Here is a 16,962-nt window from a genome sequence, read left to right as displayed (position 1 = left end):
GGCAGAGCGCCCTGTCGGCTACATGAGGGCCTTCCCCTTTAAATAACATGGTTCAATAAAAAAGACCTTAAAAATCTAAAACCAGCGACTTGAGGAAAGTTGAGTCTAACAGAAATACAATTATTTTTGTCTAACGTGTCTCTTCTGACTAGTACCAATGTACTAGGTGCGTTCTTCAGCTGTCTTAAGGGTCCTGTCTGTCTTACACATCCCATTCTGTGTACATCAGAATATTCTCTTTCTCCCTCAGAGCCATCGTCACTAAAGGAGCCTGCCGGCACCACTGGATGTGCAGGACCTCTTACACGAAAGAATTCAAACTCTAGTCATTCACCTCTGCCGGCTTTTGAATCCCCGTGCCACAAACCCGTGGAAGACAGCACGAGAAAGAGCACATGCGTCCTTACACTTTTGGTGGCTGTCTCTTCAAACCAAGTGCCTTGGGAAAGGCCCACGGTGAAACGGTTTGTGTGGTTGGTGTTTCAGGAAGCAGGCAACTCCGAACAGTGGTGGGCTCTGTCCTGGCAAAACTGACCGAGAAGCACCTTGATGAGGGGTCTGGTGTTAAGGAGTTGCGAGCTGTCTCTCATGAGGAAGCCTTGTTGGCACTCATTAACTGAACAGTCACGTCCTCTGCAAGGGAGTGCAGAGCGTGCAGGGGAGAGAGAAGTCCTAAGAGAAGTCCAGTCTCCATAAGGCAGTGACAAAAGAAAGATCAAAAGCAGTGAAGAAATTGTGGTAAAGCAATTAACATCAGTACGTTCACTGTTTCGCATGTCTTGTTGTAGCTAAAGAGCAGTTTTGTCTTTTTGTCTCAATTATCCAGTGGCCCTGAAGATACCTTTTGCAAACCCCCAAAGTATTGAAAGTCTGCACAGTTAACTGCCGGTTAACGGAGCTAGAACTGACCCATTTCAACGAAGGGGATCAGAGAGCGTGCCAGAGAAACTCGAGGTGACAGCCAGTGCCCCAGCTTATTCAGACCAGAGAAGTGCAGGAACAAATAGTTCCAGCACGGTTATCCTCACAAAGAGAAGTGGGGAGCAGCAGAGAGGGGTGCGTGGTGAGGAGGAAAGACATGTCAATTCTCTCTTCCCTTTTGTTGTCTCAACTCAGCACCACCTTATGTAACTGTTCTTTTTTTTTTTTTTTTTTTTTTTAATTGGGAGACTGAAAAAGTTTCCTTACTGTAAAACTGTAAGATTAAAAAGTACTTGTGATCTTTTCGGAATGTTGTTATTTTTAGCTGAAAATAACGATATATACAGAAAACTCTAGGACAGCAAGTTAAGCTTTTTCAATATAGAGTCAGGATATTTCTTTTTCCTAATGTAATAAAAGGTGCAACTAAGCCACAGCGATACCACAGTTAACTCCTGCAGGTGGAAGTTATTACTCAGAATAGTGTTTTATTTTCAGCTGAGCTTGAGCTGAGAGACTGATCTGGGAGAGCACTGCAGGGTGAAACCGTACAAGTTTGCTGCTAACCTGAAGACACAAAGGGAAGGAGCCTGGAGGACTCAGACACGGCAGCATCTGACCTTGCTTCACTGAGATTAGCGGCCACGTCCTTTACCTCCTGTTCACAACAGGCAAAGCGTGCACGTGTGGGCAGCTGACATGCCTCAGCTGGCAGGTGGTCACTCGTGAAGGAGCAGTAACTCGTTTGCGTGTCAGAGTCTAACTCCAGTTTAACTTTTTTTTTTTTTTTGCCTTGAAAGCCTTTAGTTCCTCCCTACCCCTTGCACAGCAGGCTCCTGGAAATGATCTGAAGGGCAAGCTCAAAGGGAGAGCCAGGCCTTGGTCTGGTAAACGCCTGAAACATCCGGGAGAGGGACTGCCTGGCTTTGCTGGTGTCCCTGGCTGCTCACCTTCCCTCCCCAGGTTTTCAAAGGTCCATCAATTCTATGAAATGTATTTTCCTATGTACCTGGCAACGGATTTTTTTTTGGTCTCACTGCTCACTGCCCCTTTTCGGGAAACCAGTACTGAAAGAGTTAATGTTTGTGTCCCTTTCTTGTGCCTCTTTCTCAAGCTCATGAGGTAAGAAGACCTGAAGTGTCTATATGGGGTAAAACAAGGGCAAAAGGACATTATGGTGGCTATCCAGCAGGCTGTGCAACAGCCCTCAAACTTTGACACTCCCCCATGTCCTACCAGCTCACGTCCTGCTCCTGGCAGGAGCGGCTGAGTGTCACCCCTCACTGCCCCTATTGCTGGGGGGCCGGGTGAGGGGAATAGGTGGGTACGTCCAAGAGCTGGAGGTTACGCACCTTGTTTACAAAGGTTTCTCTTTATTGATTCGTAAAAGCGAGCGTAGCTTTTTGTTCCTTTTCCAGCTAATGGATTTTGTGGCACTTCACTTGGTTAATCAGTTAGCAGTGATTAAACAGGGGAGAGATGAATGACAGCCTGAGTAACGTCATCATGTTTTCTGTGCAGGGGGAAGGAGTGGTTTGCCAGAGGAACCTCTTGCGAAATAAGTGAGAATTGAACTTCAAGCACAGAATTTGCCATGCTTTAAAATCCCCTTGTGGGTTCTCACTTCCTCCACGGGCTGAAGAGGGGTCGTTGAATAGGTTACAGTTCCCAGACAGCTCCCGGTCGCCGCAGTCACAGCTCCCTTCTGCCAAAGGTTACCGCCTCTCCTACCTACCTGCAAGCTGCGCACACAACCCCTCCCAAACTTTTTTCAGCCAAAGTCAATCAGAGTAACTTAAGCAGTTTAAATAGTAGATGTCAGCAAACTGGTTTGTTTTGGCTGAAATGGATTAGGGGAAACCCAAGTCAGCAGATGGGAAGTGAGGTGATGACCTTTTCACGGACAGTTTCAGGGGCAGTGGGTAGTTTGGCCTAGTCTGCTTTCAGAGCAGACTGCTGTACCAGACATAACTGCTACCGACAGCTCTTCAGGGTATTTAAAAATAGAAGGGTTGCTGAGATACCCACATTGAAACATTCATAACGTTTTTAGATACTACTAGCTTTGTTGGCATAGAGAGCAGGGCACGGCAGTCGGAGCAGCACAGCTTTGTGGGAGAGCAGCAATAGGAATATGAGGATTTGGAAACCGGTTGGAATAGAAGATGTAGAACTGAGGGCGGGGAAAGAGCAAAAGAGAGAGAAAAGTTCGCAGATGGAGATCAGTGGGAGACCACAGAGCTCAGTCTGGAGAGGAGGAGTTTGAGTAGTGTGAGAAATGCAGGCATCAGAGATGTAGGGTGCAGAGTAGCAATGCTGAGAGGAAAACAGTGAGTTGGGAATAACTAGTATCTCCCCAATCTTCCCTTCCATGTGTGTATTAGAGAGCTCGGGAAGCTCTGCCCCTCTAGAAAATGCTTAAATGAGAATAGCCTCACTAGTCAGTCACTGCAGGTAGTTTTCACACCTCTACTTCCCTGTAGCTTCTCCAGGACTGCCAGATTCTTGGCATGTCAAACAAGCTGGGGTTAGTCTGCACGTGGAGAGGTCTAGGTTCAATGCAGATATGTGGTTTTGAGCTGGGAGGAATGTAAGGCAAGATGGAACAATATTCTTGTTCTCTGTAGGACAACGGTGGATGATTTGGAGCAGTGGAAGAGAAAGGGAGAATTACAGGAACAGGAGCAGCAGAAAGTACAGAGAAAAAGGAGGGAGAGCATCAGCTGTCTGCTTCCCTGTATCTCCTTACTTCATAAATCCTATATCCATTACTCTAGGAATTTACATGATCCCTATCTCTATAGTTTCTGAGTACCCTGTATTTTTATAAGTCTTTTGTGGGACGGAGGAGTATCATGATACCATGCTTTATGGATATAAGAATGAGTTACTGAGATAAAGTAACTCACTCAAGGTAGTATAGCAAGCCGGTTGCAGATCAGAGAACTGAACCAAGTTCTCCTAAATTCCAAATTTAACCCATAACTCATCCTTCTCCCTCTCCTCTCTTCTATCTCTCAAAAGAAATAGGAACGTTTTTTACTTACCTGAGTGGGCACATTTAGTAAAATTAAGAACTTGTGCAAAAGTTTGTTGGCTTAGTTTGCAATTAGAGACAGACAGACACACACACACAAAGGCTATATATAGGTTGAATAGTAAACAACAAAAGGCAATGAAAACAGACAAAGAAAGAAGTAATAATTTCTGGTTCTGTAGATGGGCTTTATAAAGCTTAGGGGGTTTTGGTCAATCCTAATCATTTTAAGCAGAAAAAAAGGCAGCTATTTTGATGGTTAAGGCACTTCTGTATGAAACAGCAAGATTAAGTTTTGAGAAGGCATTTGAAATTGGAGATCATAATAAATATTATTTACAGAAACGGAGCATAATAACATGTTGTCATCAGGAAACAGAATAATGAAATACTGTTCTCAAGAAACAGCAAGTTCAGACATCTACAGCAACTGAGAAACTTAACTACTAAACTATTTCTCACTTTTCCATATATCTAAAGAGAAAATATTTAAATAACAACATCAAAAAAAAGGTGATACATTAAAAAACAAAATGACAAACACATTCCAGAAATTAAGATAATTGTCACAGTAAACACCCCCCTCGCCTGCTTTCTTTTAGCTCTTACTCACTGCTAGTCACTTGTCTGCAGGCTGGTGTACTTGTATTGAAATCAGCTTGTAATGGGCTGTAAGCACAGATGGTGTAAATCATCATTGCTCAACTAACACTTAAGTTGCTATGCCAATTTATACTAGCTGGAGAGTAGCTTTGTATGTACATGTTTGTGGCCAATGATGAATCAGAACTAAAATGTATTTGTGTTTATTATGAGGGCAACATAAAATGTATGAGGTCTTTGACTATTCATATCCTTGTTTTTAACTACTTGAATACTTTAAATGATGTGAGAGTAAAGTAATTACCAACCTTAAATACATTTTAGATTTTTTTTTTTCTGATAATGAAATGTTTTCTTAAGAGTACCAAGGATACGATGAAAAATAACAGCATCCATAAAATGCTTTAAAGCTGTGATACGGGAAATGTAATCTGGGTCAATATAACCCATTAAGTGCAAAGTTACTACATATTTAGCATGCTCAAGTAAGCTCACAATCACAAAATTCCTTTAAAAGTCTGAATGTAGAAAGTGAATTAATAACCTGTGGTATTAAAGATCGATTTATTTTTATGTATATTTATTTATTTTAAAATATTTTCAAGACATATACAGAAGGGAAAATTTTCTGACAGTTTTAGAGTCTTCACCATTTCTCCTAATCCATTTTGTTGTTTCTGCCTACCTTTAATAGCTCTGGACAGCTACAGATATCCCAAGTCTTGTGGATTTGATAGGTTGCTGTTTATTTTATTTCTATTTCTAAGGTGCGATTTGGGTGTTGCAGTAATATGCAAGTGAAACTATGTTGTTATTCAAATGGATTGTGAAAGAGATGGATTACTCTTCCTCGGAATCATTAAAATGTACTTAATAGATAAGAAGAGCCTCCTATCAAAAGGAAAAGAGAGACAAACCCATAATGGAAGTGAAAAAACCTTGAGTTCTAAAAGGGAAAAGAAAATCAATGTAATTACTATTTGTTGCTGCTGTGGGGAAGAAGGACATGAGCACCACAATGACCTGCATTTATAAGCTCTCATTCATATAAACCTTTAAGTGAATAACACCCAGAACATCAATATTTTGTCCTCACAGTAAAAAAATTCATAGGAAAAAAAAAAAAGGCTGTTAATTCTGAAGAGTGTCTTGTTTTCTTGAATGCACTGGTGAGAAAATTGTCAGTCTGGTACTAGCTCAATTGTCAACAACAGACAGCAGAGTTTGTCGAGAAGGACAGGTGAAAATATCTGGTTACAAGTAAAAGAAGCATGTGAAAATTTCAGAGCGTGTTTTTTGTTTTTTTTTCCTAGGATGCAAGGTTAGAATATGCCTATTTTAGTAGCAATCTGAGTTCAAAACTCTAAGGTGGAGGTGAGGTGAAGGACTGCTTGTTTATTTTTATATCACCTTCTTGACTACCCTTCCGATGCTCAGGAACAAGCTGACTTCTGTGTATTAGGTATGGGTACAACTCTTTCAGCTCTATGGTGGGTTTGAAAATCTTGCAAGAACACTCATGCTTCAGAGCAGTTTGCCACTTGTTCTTGTAGCTAGTGGAAGTATTAACATATTAAAAATATTTAAAACCCTGGTTTATGTTCAGCCTGCAAAAAGGAGGGGAGAAAATCAGTGAGGTTAAAGCACAGGGCTGCAAATCCAACGTTTTATTTTCTGTGTGAAGGTCTGCGTTGGACTTCTCATGACTTAATTGAAGCTGCACTTACTTACCTCAGATATATATTCGGCTTGTTGACTGGTCATTAAAGAATTGTTTCAAGCCACTGGTCAAATGATGATGAGTTCCAGATAAACTTGTGCTGAAGAATGTGCATCTTCATGACCATTTGAAATCTAAATGGGATATTATGAAATCAAATGGGGCAGAAGGTTTTTTAAGAAGGGGAATTTTAAGTAGAGGACATGACTTTCCAAGACATTATTTCTTGGCAACTGTGTAAGCTCGGAAGAACTTCCTAGACAGGAACATATGAGGACAGATTCTTTTGTGAGCCAGTCAATGGAGACATTTATGGGAAAATGGTAGATGCAATTTGAGTTCCAGAATGCAAAAGGAAAAAGAAGTCCCTGTTTGAAGAGCCTGTCTAATTACTAAGTTGCAGAAATTGTATGTTTATTCATCTGTTATTTTGTACTAGGACTTACAATTAAATGATGTCAGCTACAGTTTAAGAAAAATGGTTATTATAACCGATGATTCATTTAAAGTACCTTCTTACCATATAGTGCCAGCAGGAGATCAGGATGGAGTTGCACAAACGCTGTAAGCTGGACGTCACTGAGACAAGAGTTTGGTCCCCTGTTTGGTTTGTGAATGAACAAAGGCTTGAACCACTGCAGAGAAAACGGCAACATGGGAACAAGGATGCGCAGCCATCGGTAGGGAAAGAGTGAACCAGCACGTGTCAGCGGCAGTCCCCGCTCACAGGGGCGTACGGAGCTTGAGAAGACGCAGGCAGATGGCTTGGTTGAGCCCATCTAACAGGTCACCGATGCCAAAAGGAGATGCTGTAGCTCACAGTTTCCTACCCTCTGCTTCTAACTGTGAGCTTCTGACACTTTCCTTGCTGTGGCTCTGGCATTGTTATAATGCAACATGAGTCGATTCAGCTTGCTAATCCAGCAGAAGTAGAGTGAGTTACACTTTCGGACAGTCATTAGGCTGACATTTGCTGTCCGACCGTAGTAGAAAAGAGCTCTTTACAGTAAGGGTGGTCAAACACTGGAACAGCTGCCTAGAGAGGCTGTGACTTCTCCATTCTTGGAGATGGTCAGTGATGGAATGGACAAGGCCCCAGGCAACCTGATCTAACTTTGGAGTTGGATTTAATGTTGAAGTTGGCTCTGCTGTGTGCAGGGAGTTAGACCAGCTGGCCTCCAGAGGCCCCTTCCAACCTAAATTATTATATGGTATGGAGGGGGGCAGTCATGATTCCTGTACCTTGTATCCTTATTTTACACCGAGAAATCTCAGTGCATTGATAGCCCTGGCTGAAAATTTATCTGTCAAACATTAAGGTAGTCCTGTCATTATTATGACATTTCAGTGCATAAATTTCTATGTATAAATTTCTGTGAGCAAAGCTATTTCAGAAGAAAGTTTGGTTGGATGGTATAAGTCAGTACTTTAAAAATATAGATATTGTAGGGTTGATCTCATTATCGCTAAACCAAACATTATAAAGCCAGGTTATTAAATATGAATTTATACTGTAAAAATCCCTAAAGTAACATGTACACACTTAAAGTTTACGAACAAGCTTAAATTTATGTTGAAGAGAGACTCTACAAATATCATATGATAATACATAATGTATTTTAGTTGGTCCAGATTAATCTCAGTGGATGTTAAAAACATACTCAGATTCTGTCTCTACTTTGTCTGGGATGCAGCATGGCTCTGGTTTTATTGCACCAATAAAAGTTGTTGTTGTGCTTAGCAATTGGACTTTTTTATGGTAGCAAAAAGCAAAAATTGCATTTACACCCATTTATAGGCCCTTTCACATTGGTAGGGATGGGAAAAAAGGCCCTGTAATAAAATGAGTCAAGACTGTATATACGTAATCAAAGGATTGAAGTTCATATCCTTCAACAACAACAACAACAAAATCCCTCGTAACAAATGCATATACAAATATATCTTTAAAAAATCCCAGAGTCTTGTTCTCAGTTACATACCTGCCTCTCCACAGCTGCCCATAAGTTGACAGTATAGCTGCAGAGGGTGTATTTACTTCCTGTGAAATGGTCCTTGACACTCTGAGAGTGCTGCAAAAGGGCTGTATTTCACCATTCTCTTGTTTCTTCTCAGTTGTTCGGCCAGATGATGAACTTTATAAGCCAAACAACATACAAAGACGAAACAACAAAGCCATTGAAATTGTTGATGAATTATTATCATGCCAAGGAGCTTTATAATTTTTTGAAATTATTTCTATTTTATGCAGACTGTCAGCAGTGTGAATTCAGGGACATCTGCCTTTTCTGTATTGGAGGACGAGTCAGTATAACCCTATCCTGATCAGTAAGGCACCTATCTTCTTCTCAGTGGTTTACGCAGGTATGCTCCAGTGGTTTGAGACTCTGGTCTTTCAAACAGACTTTTCAATAGGTATGTTGGTATGTGTCAATCCTATGGCACTTTGATGTATTTTGGTGGGAACACAGCCATCGACTCCACACACTGTGTCCAGAGAGGAGTGCAAGCGCAAATGCAACCACCCTGCAAATTGTCTGGCACCGGGGAATTTGGACCCGAGATGTGCTGAACAGATCACGCATCTGTTGTTGCCCTACAGCACCCACCAAATAAATGCGTTGCAGATAAATTTGCCTCGGGGTGCTCGCCTGCACAGATCATCTCTACACAGCGAGGATCTGTACTACACTGGCAGCGACTGCAACCCGTCTGGAACTACATGTTCTTTGCAGAGATCTTTTTCTATACCAGACGCTAAGTTGCTCCAGGTACGTACACAGCGGGACTTTTCCAGGATTCCTGGATGCTCTGTGACACATCCATTAAAAGTAGTAGTCTGCTGCCAAAACTGATGCAAGAAAATCAGGAATTGAGACAGACAACACCTTCAGTGTAACTCACAAATTCCAGTTTTGTTCTTTGAATTGATGTGTAGGATACCAGTCACCAACTAAAGCAGTGAATCAACAATTCTTTCTTGAAACTAGGAATTCAAAAATAATTTGTTTAGTTTGGACCTCATTTTCAAAATCCTAGTTGTCTCTAAAATACACTGGGTCTGATTGCTAGTTTAGAGCAGTTAAAGATCTCATTCTTCACGAGTGCATCTGCTCTGTCTCCTAGCTTCTATGCTTAGCTGAAAATTACATCCAAGTGGTAGTCAGATGCTGACACCATAGACAATTGCAGCTTGGTGGTATTCTACATTTGTGAATCTCTCTTAGAATCATAGAATCATTTAGGTTGGAAAAGACCCCTAAGATCATCAAGTCCAACCATTAACCTCACACTACCATAACACTAAACATTTCAGTTCTTCCCAAGATAGGACTATTGTAAATGATTGCCTTTCAGCAAGTGGTATTTCACACTGACATTTAAACATTACTCACATGTACTAGACCCCTACATATAGAAAGGAAAAAAAAAAAAGAGAAAGAAGAAATGAAGATGAGTGTTTTTCAGTGTTTGTCTTGTGCCTGCCCAAAGCGCATATGGAAGAGTGAGATCATAAGAGATTCTGCCCCTAAATCTCCACATGGAGCAGAGTCGATAAGAATCAGGCTTGCTCTTTCAGTACATCTATCTGCAAATAGCTACAGTATAGTACAAAGAGACATAATAATCCAGTTTATTTTGGATGATTGATTAATGGGAACATTACTCATATACTCAGTGCATGACATTTCCTATTACTTGTTCATATCATTTGAGAGTTAAAGGATATAAATACTTAGGAATTTGCCACCAGTTGGGTTGCCACCTGTCTGCTGAACACATTAAAGGGGGAAAAGGGTGAGTTGTATTCCATTTAAGAATGCTGTAGCTATCTGAGGGACTCTGAATAACATTTCTGACACTGTCAGGGGAAAATTTTCCATTGCAGTCTCAACACAGATTCAGCAGTAGGGTCTCTTCTCACTGACATAGCTCGACATTTAAAGGACGTTAAGAGAGATGGAGGTAGAGGGAAGGGAACGATTTCACTGAAGCAAGTTTACAGTGCTCTGGGGCTGACACTTCTTTCAAGCAGAGAAGTCACCAGACAGCTAAGGACTATATATACGCAACCAAAGCGAACATTTAGCAAACAGCTGTCAATCTGTGTATAGATTCATCGCTTCCTTGGTTAATGTTTATACCTGACATTGTAGCAGCTGGTTAATAAATAGCTCATTTGCGTGAAGGACTGGAGATGGTAAAAAAAAAAACAAACAAAATCTGTAATAAACACACATGCAAATCCCCCACCTGCATTTCTTTTTGAAAAATACCTGTCAGACCGATGGCAAAGCTATTCCGTAGCGTGACATCACTTGGTCCTATGAAATGACCACTGACAGGTCTATTCACAGCATCTATAATTAGCTACTTACCTCTAAGTTTCAGTGATTTTGAGCAGCAGACTGATGTAAATGCTTTAAATCAGCCTCTGGCGATGCCTTTGAAAGGAAGCAGACTAACACCTAACATGGGCATCAACACTACATACCTATGTCAGGCTTTCTCCTGCAGCTTAACCTAGGCCTTAAAATCATGGAAAAATGAATGGAGAAAACTCATCAATTTGGAAACAGATAGCTGTGGATCTCAAGGAATCCTGGTGAGGATGGAAGCTCCTCTTGCTGTAGGTTTACTGCCCTTGAATTACCTCACAGCATCATTTAGTTCTTTTCTAGAGATATGCCCCAGTAGACAAAACCACCAAGGGTCCCTTGTGGAGTGCTATAGAGAGGGAGCCATTCAGGAATTAATAAAGCTTTAATGTACGCTGCTCCTGGGTCTGACAGCAAAGCTGCCGGAGAACGCGCCGGAAAGGGGCACAGTGCCGCAGAGAACTGTGAGAACTGTGCAGAACCACACTGCGCAGTCTGACCAGGAATGGTTTGTAACAAAAGACAGCAGAGACATAAATGGAGTCAGATATATGTGTCAGCCCCCAGTTCTGGGGGGACAATATAGTTCCCAGTCCCAAATTCTTAAGGAAAATCTCGAGGTAGAAGTTAAAAAGAGACCACCTGCTGAAAAAACAGGTACCTTGACATCAGTGCATACCAGTGTTTCACATTTCCTTTTTCCCTTCAATCTGTCTTGTCTGAAATTTGTTTAACAGTACTGTAACATTCAAAATCAAAAATAAAAGTGCACAGTGTGTTTTTTTGATTTAGACACAGGGGAACACTCACCCCCCACACACACCCCCACACTCCCCGGTCTTGTACTTTAATGCTTTTTGCAAACTAGGCAATATTTTCTAATTTTGATCTTAGAATTACAGTTAATCCTCCAAATCTTCAAGCATTTGCCACAAATCAATTATGCTTTCAAATCAGAGATAGTCTGGAGTTTACAATTATTATATATATATTTTTATCTGTGAATCGGGAGAAAATTAGTAGATATTCACATGCATTTGTGGTCTGTTTTCTTGTCTGATACATTTTTTATGTGATAGTTTGAGAACTGGCAGTCCAACTTGTGAATTTAAATGCCATTTCTTCCAATGAAGTCAGGACTGAAGTGAGCAGAGTCAGAGTAGCAAAAACCTAAAAGATCCTCCAAAATAGCTGTATTGGGGGCATGCCCATGTCTACACTGAGCTGGGGTCACACTGGAGCAAACCCTGGTCCCCCATCACAAAGCAGGGCATCTGAATGTGACACAGCTCCACACATTCAGGTTCGCTTTGCACAGAAACTGGAGACGAGAGAAAGGAGCTGGCTCTTACCTGCATCTCACCCAGATACTGGATGTGATCAGGGTATGTGCCTGACTGAGCTTCTCGGTCTCTCATTTTAGTTGTTACCAAAATCACTCCAAATACCCGAGAAGCCATTCCATTTTGCTGCGAGTTACCAAGAGAGAAGCACAGGAGTGTTTACATTCATTGTTCAGGTGTCAACTGTACTTCCCAAGGAAGGTGTCAGAGCATCAGGTCGCATGAAACTAGAAAGAGAAGTTCAAGAATATCTGCACTTTTTAACTGGGTCACACTGGGTCCACTTGATAGGCAAAATTTGGCAGCCTCACTGAAATGAAATGCAAAATTCGATCAACCTGTTTTCGTACATACATGCTTAAAAGTAATTTGCTCTAAAAACAACCTACTCAGGTGAATCAAACCACGGTAGCTCCAGGCATGTTAAAAAAGCATTACCTGGTATTATTCTGCCCTTTTCATCTGACCCACACTCACGGAGCCTGACTGTGTCCATCTGTAACTACTGCCCGGTGCCATCACGGACACGTTTGTCGGTAAAGGTGGGTCAGTTCAGCCATTCCAAGCAAAGGCTCATTCAGAGAAGTGATTGTTGGCTGAGGGGAAGGCAGGGGAGGTAATATAAGCAAAGGCAGAGAAAACTTGGTGTTTTTTTCAGGAGATACTGCTGGAGCGGGAGCTCTGGGACACGTCAGGAAGATTCTGAGAGCCGGGAGAAGGGAGCTGATGACAGGTTAAGGGTCTCTGTGCTTTGTTCTGTATCGTTCTGAAACAGAACATTTTTATTTCCCCTGTGTGGATGGGCAAGGCGGGCAGCCTGCCAGCTCCCAACAACCTGCTGCTTATTTTGCCTGTTGCCGTGGAATAGCCCTGCAAACGAGTTTGTGTTATCCAGGAGTGTGTTCTTGATTTACATCCGGTTAATAGAACACTTCTCATGGTGCAGCCTTTGATGCTGTAAGTAACTTGTTCACATGAGCAGTCTCATTAAATACAAATCCCATCAAACGCAAATACAAGGCTCATCAGCAGTTACAACAATAGTAGGAAATCCAAGATGCTTAAACACAGTTGCAAAGCAGAAGTTAGCTGATACGATGCTGGCTTAAGATAGAGTGAGAGGTGCAGTCCAGGGCAGAGCACTCTATGTGATGACCTGACCCTTTGCATGAAACACAATGACATTTCTGAAAGTAGTCAAGGTCATCATGGAAGTCCTCTGACCCAGTTCCAACGCAGATCCAGTTTGCTGTATGAGTCCTCCATTTTGTGCTCAAGCTGTGCAGAAACCTTGTCCGTGCCCTTGAACAAGACAGCAGTATCAGACTTAGATTTGTAAATGTTTTGAGTCGAGCACAGCCCATGCCGTAGAATCTGCGTCTGGAGAAAACAGTTTAAAATTATTTTAAGTGTTGTGGGAAGCAACCAGAAATGCTCTGACCAGAATGGCCAGTACAGGCAGCAGTTTTTGGCTGGATCTAGTAGGTATGCATATGCAGACATATTTGTTTGCGTAGGCCAAAGGGGAGAAGCACATTGCAAAATATCTTAAGAACAAAAAATGACACTGAGCTGAAGTGGATTTTTAAACCTCTTGAGAATGAACAATATGCTTTTTTTACTAAACCAGTTGCACATAGAGATCAATGTACACAATTAAAAGGAAAAGACTAATCCTGCTGTAAGTTCACCTCAAGTATTTCATGAATTTCACATGATCCACCCACTTTTTTCTGTACCTCTGCAATTACCATATCAGCAGCAATAATTCTCTGTTGTTCAAGTGCCAGATACAACATGGCTCTCACATTCCTGAACGTGGCATATTGTGCTGCTCTGTTTGTTTGTTGTTTCGGAACAAGATTAAATTTTATTCACTTGCGCACCGCATTGAACTTTAACCCACTCCTTGTCATCCTCTTAATCAGTGATTTGTTTGTCTTGCTCCTTGGTTCTCAGTTTGTTATATTTAGCTTAAAGTCTGCATGAAATCCATGTTATTCAGATGCCTTTTTGAACCATTCCTAGATTTCCTCTCTTACCTTATTTGAAACTATCACTCACATGCGTGAAGTATAGGAGCATCTGACTTTTTTCCTCCTTTCTACTAGCTAGAAAATATGAATCTCCTTCCCAACTGCAGCATGAGCATTTTCATGCAATATTTTAATTTACAAATAGCCTATCCCTTCAGCAATGTAAAAGCTTCATGATCACTGTTTCAAGATTTTGCTTACATGGGAATGCTAGTTTGGCTAGATAAAGCTGTAAATTTTCTCTCTGTGTGTATGCACAAGACAAGAGCTGATTATTCCAAATTAACTTATTTTGAATCCATTTTACTTGAGAAGTTAATTTGCAATAGCCAAACAGGAAGAACTCCCCTTGTAGATGTGACTTCAGGCATTTGTAACTACAGAAGGCGCTCATCTTGTCACAAAGTAAAGCATCTAGCAAATATGAGAGCAAACCCCTTATCAACATTTAATTATACAATGCACAGCAAGTAGTCACCAATCAGGCTCCCAATGTGCTGTGCTTTGTTCAAACACTGATTAGATTTCAAAAATCAGCTTTCAAAGAACTTTAATTTTAAAAGGAATGTTCTTTTAATCATACCCACGAGGTGATCAATCACTGTACTTGTTAGCATGTGCTGTTCATGTGTTTACCAGGTCTTTCAGAGCTTTAGCATATATAGCTTCCTTCTCTAATGTAAAAAAAAAAAAAGTCTGGTATACTTTTATCATAGTTACATAAATGACAATAAGATATACAATATTATGTAAATAAACATTTTTTGTCACTCCCCAGCGACAAATAATTTAACTGATGGATATAAATGACAAGTTGAGGGTATTATCTGTCTCAATATCAACAAAGTCTAAAAACTGAAGGACAGAGAGTTTCTTCTTGTATTTCCAGAAATTTTTCTTGGGTATCAGGTTAAAGGGTACAGGAAAATGCAATTTCTTTACTGGTTCTACAAAAAATCCCAAGGGATTGAAAGACAGGGTGTTCTTGCACAATCTTCCCCAAGGTCAAATGAGTTAGCATCTCTATTAAAGCAACTAGCATTTTGGTACATTTGGAAAACAAACAAAAAAATATCTTAACTGCATTGCTGTTTTCCCATCCGTGAATGAACGGATCTCAAAGGCTCTGAATCTGCAAAGACTCCACAAACAGACAATGGAGCAGTTTCACCAAAATGCTGAGTCTTGATGCCAACAGGTTGCGAGATTTATTATTTCAGGCAGGCTTTCAGAGGAACAGATTTCCATTTGCCCAAATTAAAACATTTACAGTTCTAGAGAGAATAAACACCTCTTTGGCATGTGCTGACATCCCTGCAAATACAAGCACATGGTGCAAAATCACCCCGTGAGTTATATCTCTTTTTTAGTCACGCTGACACAAGCAGTGATTTTTAAACTATTGCCTGATCACCGAACCCAGTTTATTTATATACCTCAAAGTCTCTCTGGATCTCAGAAGTACCACCCTTCTTTTAATAAATATAACTAATTTGAGCAGGAAACTGCCCATAGTTATTGTGTAAGACAATTTGTGACACTGGGTTTAATACAAGGTAGTGTTTCCTTGGTGTACATCACTATGGTTTAGCAATAAAACCACCAGGATGTCTCAGAGAATCGCTTAGGAATGATCACTTACTAGGAAAAACAGTAACCTGCAGTTAGTGAGGATGAATTGGTCTAGTACATAGATCATCTGCCTTTAACCAAGGAAGTTTTATTTAAAAATCTTAATTCACTTCTGAGTCTTTGGGAGTCAAAATGGTGATCTGTGAGACAATATGAAAAAAAGAAAAGCCCCGCTGGGTGAGACCATGGGTCCATTTTGTTCAGTATTCTGTCTCTGGGAGGGGCAGGAGAGGCTTTTCAGGGAGAATATGTGAACTTGGCCTTTTTCTGTGCTCCGCTCCTTTCATACATTCCCACTACCTCAAACTGTTAGATTCGGGATGGTGGAGAATACATCCCTTTAGTACCCCTTTATGAAACATAAATCTGTCTCATCCTTTTTTGAACCTGCTGAACTCTCTGCCTTACAGTGTCCTGTGGCAGTGAACTCCCAAGAGTTCACTATTTTTTCTGTAAAGTGCTTTCTTCTAGCTGTTAAAATCAGTTTAAAACATCATAAGCTTGTGCACTATATATATGCATATATATAATCTTCAGTTCCATTCACAACTGTTCTTTCGCACAGACTCCCATTCAATTTGCATGTTCGTATTCATCCAGGATGACAGCATAGCCACGGCAGAAAAGCAGACTGAAACACATATTTTTGGTTGTTCCGTGCTAAAATATGACAGCTCTTAAGTGTTCAGGCAGGGAACTTGTGCTTATCTTGGTCAGAAGCTGAGACTTCTGCTTCTTAAGTGATATAAAGCAGAATGGTTAGTGTGGGGTAATCTAGTGGAAGGAGAAGATGCAGCTGTAACTTTAATTTGTTGGTTAAAAGGATTCTGGCCTTTCTGAATCAGCATCAGGGCTCTGTCTAATCTCCTTCCTCCACTCATGTTGCAACAGAGGGTTGCCTAAGTGAGCTATGTTGGCTCTTTGCCACTCAATATTTCCCTTCACCAGGGAAACCCCCAACTGGCTTTTAAAGCCAGCTTTATGGCCCCAGGATAGTGCCAAAGGTGGTACAGGGCGCCTCACCACCTTCTTCAAGAATTTGAAGGCAAAGATGGGGGAGGGGATCACAGAAGACAACCTGGGCAAGCTCATAGCGAGCTATTCATTCCACTTCATTAGCTGATGCCTCTTGCTTAACATACTGATCATCCCTGCTTTTAAAATTTATTTTTTTTCTTTCAGGGGCAGAGTTGCAAGAACTGATAAATCAGTTTTGGACAGGCAAATAGGAAGCAGTGTGCAAACTGCCTTCAACAACTGAAAAGCATATAAGCTTATAGAAAAAAAAAAA

Source organism: Strix uralensis, chromosome 5 (assembly GCF_047716275.1).
Source record: "Strix uralensis isolate ZFMK-TIS-50842 chromosome 5, bStrUra1, whole genome shotgun sequence".
Taxonomy (NCBI): domain Eukaryota; kingdom Metazoa; phylum Chordata; class Aves; order Strigiformes; family Strigidae; genus Strix; species Strix uralensis.
Note: the sequence above shows the minus strand (reverse complement) of the source record.